This window comes from Lepidochelys kempii, chromosome 2, assembly GCF_965140285.1.
Source record: "Lepidochelys kempii isolate rLepKem1 chromosome 2, rLepKem1.hap1, whole genome shotgun sequence".
NCBI lineage: Eukaryota > Metazoa > Chordata > Testudines > Cheloniidae > Lepidochelys > Lepidochelys kempii.
In genome coordinates this window covers 85,389,843-85,395,842 of record NC_136381.1, presented here as the reverse complement: position 1 = coordinate 85,395,842, position 6,000 = coordinate 85,389,843, and positions in this window count along the sequence as shown.

Below are 6,000 nucleotides of genomic sequence, written 5' to 3'. Positions count from 1 at the left end.
AAATTCACCCAGCACCCAGAGCTCATATAAAGCGCAAAGAACCTCTGCTTATTCACACCTGCCAGCATGGTAGCACAGAGCTTTCTTGCATCCATGCTTGCCGATAGCAATTGGAAAGTGATGCTTGTCCACCCAGAAAGAAAGAAAGCAAGCTTGAGGTGGAGGGAGTGGAATCATGGGATTTTGGAGTTTGACTGCTAAGTCCCAGAATTCCACCTGGTTTCTGCTGTGCTTTCCACAACACACCGCAAGAAAAGTCCCAGAATGCACACAGCTCAACAGTGAAGCAAAGGATCATGCAATACCCACCTGATATGCCATATGCATAGTGTGCCCCAAGCCCTTGCCATGTGATAGAAGGCACAGCTGCCCTGTTTGCATGCTATTAGTGTAGCTTATATATTGAGCACAAACTCGTGCACATCTCAATGCAAACAAAGCCCCTGCATGTAGACAAGCCCCAAGAGGAGTAGCTTAGACCAGGTGTATAGGATGGCAGAGAATCAGCCCCAGTATTGGGATCCAAAGCTCTTTGCTTACTGGGTGTAGATGAGGATTCAGCCTTTTATGATCATTGTTAGACCTGTGCAAACCTTTCATAATAAAGCCACAAACAGATCTCATTCATGTTCTCAAGAGAAATTTTCAAACCTCTATGCAATGTAAACATATTGTAGTAGAATTAATAATCGTGCTATTTTTTCCATAGGCAAAATTAGTGACATTTGAGCTAAACTGGAAATTTTTCTTTTATTTTAATGGATTTTTCAAATCTGCAAAAATAGATGTACAAAAAGTAATTTCAGGTTTTCCGGTACTAGGCTTGGTGACAGCTCATGTTTCATTACACAAAACATTGATAATTATAAAGAAAACAGTGGCATAAATCTTAAGGAATAATATACGTCTTTAGTCCCAAAATCTTGGCAATCTTCCCTAACATGGACCAGCTGCAGTGAGTTTCCACAGAAATCCAGTTAAAGTTGAAACATTATTCAGGAATTTTAACCTCTCCAAGGAATTAGCCAACATGAAGCTTTAATTAAGGAAACCACAGAATGTGAAAATAGGCTTGTGAACAATTCATTTCAGTCTCTGCTTTGTGGTTAACTTTTGGTATTTTGGCATCTGACCAGAGCTAAACTGATGCTTTAGTTAAGGGCATCTCATTGCAAATACAAATACAGTAACAATGGCTAAGCTTCAAAGAGCTGCCATTAGGTGACAAATGGTGGACAGATGGGTTCAAATTTGAGCCATCTAATAGAAAATAAAACATATATCGTATGATCAAATTTTTCCTCTCCATTTTTTGCCTGTGACTATAAATAGTGAAGAAGATTCACATGCCATGTTTCTCACATACACTGCATATATATTTCTTGTTGGAGTGTTAACTTTAGAACTCAATATCATTCTTAATATAACAAAAGCAGGTTCCACATTTTTAACATTTTTAAAAACTTTGTTCTATAACTTTTAAAGTGCTACCTGTCCTAAAAAGAAAAGGAGTACTTGTGGCACCTTAGAGACTAACCAATTTATTTGAGCATGAGCTTTTGTGAGCTACAGCTCACTTCATCGGAGCTGTAGCTCACGAAAGCTCATGCTCAAATAAATTGGTTAGTCTCTAAGGTGCCACAAGTACTCCTTTTCTTTTTGCGAATACAGACTAACACGGCTGTTACTCTGATAACTGTCCTAGTCACTGATCTAATTATTCTCTATGAAAAATTATACTGTTAACTACCAAAATTCTTTCAATTGAACTAATCTAAACAGTGTGTCTAGTTACAAATAATAAATCTGGAAAACATCTCATTGTTAACGTCATTAATTGTGTCAGTTAGGTTTAAAATGTAGTGGGTCATGTACATGAATATCTTTTGTGATAAAGAGATTGTGTTCCAGTTATGCTGTTAGGTATTCTGGGATTGTGTATATGCATGCCTATCAATGCAGAATAGATTCCTCTGTGTGTAATTCCCGGGAATTTAAATTACTTGTGCAGCTCTTTTTCATGTGTAGCGTGCAAGGTTTTGAGGACCTGATAGAATAAACAGCACAAAAGTGGGAAATAACTAGTTTTGGCAGAATTCAATTTTAATTTTTTATAATTTTGATAGATAATATCACTTTTTATTTTAAAGCACTTTTTAAGATTTGTATCAATTTAAATGTTCACAGTTGCATGAAATTATGAGTTTTAAGCATTTTTTCAGTTTTTATCAATTTAAATTTTCACAGTTATGGAAAATTATGGGGGTCAGATGATGATTTAATTACAGTAGCCAGTGAGATTTAAAAAGTTGAAGCCTTATAAACTGTTAACACAAATTATCAACATCACATGTCAAAATATACAAAGTAAATATCCTTAAAATCAAAAAATCAGACCTGTTTGTAATTTGTAATTTGTAACAAGCCTAATTCCAAAGTCTAAATCACTGGATTTTGACATTAGTAAGTTCTCAAGCAGCATTTTTCTTTCTTTGTCTACCTATATATTTCGATTTTTAGTGATAGAATTTTTTGTCCGTTTGTGTGTGTACAGTGAAATTGATGTTTGCTGACATCTTCTGATAAATATCTAATAACCAGCAATAAGAGACTTGTTCATCCAGTTGCCAAAAACTTCACCAACAACACAGAGAAAAATTTAGAGAGGTGGAAATTATCCTTTCTTATGTGGACAAATGCATGTAACCTATGCTTTATCAAAACTGCCAGTTTAGAGACTCAAGGGCAGAAGGACAAAACTCTTGGTGCCAGTATCCAGCACACTTCTTGAATCAAAGATGGCTAACCCTAAATAGTCACAAAAGAAGTGTACGCAAGGAAACTAGAGCAGAAGGAATTCTGTGATAAGAATGACAAATTGTTACCCCCATTACAAGTGGTTGACTTGCTGCCAGTGTAACAGCTCTACCAACTGCACTAAAGTCATACATCCTCATAATCTCCAAAGGTCAGTCCTAAAGGAGGAACAGAAGACATCTAAACAAACCAAGGAGGACACTGGCTCTTTGCTCGTTGTGGACATCTAGAATGCTGCCAGCTGAAGTAACACATGCCCACTCAGTCGGGGTAAATGAAAAAGAGTAGCTGAAGAAAATACTGACTCCAGTCGAAAACACAGCAGAAGGAATTGTGCTGAGAACAAGAAGTGGCTAAGTGATAAGAAACCCATTTTGGTTCAGAGACTGTAAATACTGACAAATTATTTTGCATTTGTTATTTTTGGCTGGTGTTATGTTTTGTTTTTCATTTGATTTAAAAAAAATGGAACAATAAAATCTGACCTAGCTAGGATGACCGTATTTTCCCAAAGGGAAAACGAGACACTGCATGGGGCTGGCCCGAGGCCCCCCCCCCGCTACCCAAGCCACCCCCCCCCCCCAGCCCTCTCTGCCTCCTGCCTGCAGGGCTGGCCCGAGTCTCCCTGTTGCCCGCCCGCGCAGGGCTGGCCCAGCCCAAGCCACTCTCCCTAGTCCTCCCTCCTGCTCAGGGCTGGCATTGCTACTCCCCCACCCCCGCACATTCCTCTGTGCCCTGCTATGGGTTGCACCCCACTTTTTATGCAAAACTGGGCATTTGGCCCATTTGCTATTGCTAACTGATCATCAGCTGGCAAGAGTAAATGGGACAAATGCCCAGTTTTGCCAAAAAATTTAGGAAGGCCAGGACAGGGCTTAAAAAAGGTCCTGTCCCAGCCAAAACAGAACAGATGGTCACCCTAGACCTAGCTCATGTGACTAGGGTCAGACAATAAAGTTTCAGGGCTGGATTCTCTGGTGTGCTAAGGCCACTTTGCACCACATTTGCCTCCTATGCCAGTTGTCTCCTCCTTACTCACCAACATGAGAAAAGGTGGCAGCAAGGTGCAGGGAGGGAAGGGGTGTGAGAAAGTGCCACCTCTGCTTTCTACTATGTGCACACACAGCTAGGACGTAGCAGGGAATTAGGGCTTCATCCAGTTCCTTATCAGCACTCATTTGTGTCCAATCCTTATTACACCGGGCAGGCCATTGATTACTTGCATATGCAGCTCACTAGATAAGCTATTATTTACAAACATCTTTGATATAATGGACTATATCTTGAAAAAACCCATTACTGTGTAGCCTACTCACTTGAAGGCATAGGATGCTTGGAAGGTTTATTTTCCGCACAGCTGCCACTTCTAGCAAAAGCTATTTTAATCCAAAACTAAATTTGACAGCAACATTGAAAAAATTGTTTTTATTTTTGCTTACAGAACTGAAGCTAAGGAAGAGCTGAATGGCTTTTAATTTCAAGGACTCTTCCTGTTAGGTTATTATTTTAAACTAATTTTACGCTCATATCTGACACTTGAAAAGTAAACATTACTGAACAAAGAAAGCATTACAATGTTTACTGAAGATCTCAGATATTACAGTATTGCCACCAGCATTTCTCACTGAGACATAGTAATGTGTGAAAGATGGATTAGCTCGTTTTAGCTTGTACCTTTTAATTACAGGCATAATTTGAAAACATGGGCCACTTTGCAGATTAACATTGTTCAATTTCTAACCATCTACTATGTTCTGTGTTTGAAGTGGCTTTCATTTTGACTAGAGCTGTCGATTAATCGCAGTTAACTTGTGCGATTAACTAAAAAAAATTAATTGCGATTAAAAATATTAATCACAGTTTTAATCACACTGTTATACAATAGAATACCAATTGAAATGTATTAAATATTTTTGGATGTTTTTCTACATTTTCAAATATATTGATTTCAATTACAACGCAGAAAACAAAGTGTACAGTGCTCACTTTATATTATTATTTTTATTACAAATATTTGCACTGTAAAAATGATAAAATAAATAGTATTTTTCAATTCACGTCATATAAGTACTGTACTGCAATCTCTTTATCGTGAAAGTGCAATTTACAAAATGTAGATTTTTTTTTGTTACATAACCGCACTCAAAAACAAAACAATGTAAAACTTCAGAGCCTAAAAGTCCACTCAGTCCTACTTCTTGTTCAGCCAATTGCTAAGAGAAATAAGTTTGTTTACATTTACAGGAGATACTGCTGCCTGCTTCTTATTTATGTCACCTGAAAGTGAGAACAGCGCTTGCATGGCACTTTTGTAGCCGGCACTGCAAGATATTTACATGCCAGATATGCTAAACATTTTTATGCCTCTTCATGCTTTGCCAACTATTCCAGAGGGCATGCTTCCATGCTGACAACACTTGTTAAAAAAATTGCATTAATTAAATTTATGACTGAACTCCTTTGGAGAAAATTGTATGTTTCCTGCTGTTTTACCCGCATTCTGCATGTATTTCATGTTGCAGCAGTCTCGGATGATGACCCAGCACATGTTGTTCATTTTAGGAACACTTTCACTGCAGATTTGACAAAACGCAAAGAAGGTACCAATGTGAGATTTCTAAAGATAGCTACAGCATTCGACCCAAGGTTTAAGAATCTGAAGTGCCTTCCAAAATCTGAGAGGGACGAGGTGTGGAGCATGCAAAACTCTGATGCGGAAACTACAGAACCTGAACCACCATAAAGGAAAATCAACCTTCTGCTGGTGGCATCTGACTCAGATGATGAAAATGAACACGCGTCGGTCCGCACTGCTTTGGATCATTATCAACCATACCATCTCCATTGAATCTTCCCTGGCAGCAGTTGAACCTAGTGACATTACCCTTCCTCTCTGGGAATTATTAGGTCCTCAGAGCTGCAATGGCTGCTGTGGGGCAGCATAGCAGCTGCTTCATAGCCTGGGGAAAGATTCCTTTCATGTTCAACTGCTCAGGCTGGGTGCTGGGCTAAAGATCCATCTGTCACTGTGAATCCGTATTTATGGTAAGGTTGCCCCGTGGACGGGTTTTTTTCACTTGGGACGTGGTAGAATGCCCTACAATTCACGCCCCCATAGTCCAGACTGTGTTAGGATAAAGTAAGTAAAGAAAAATGATAAAATAAAAAAATACAAGTAAAGTG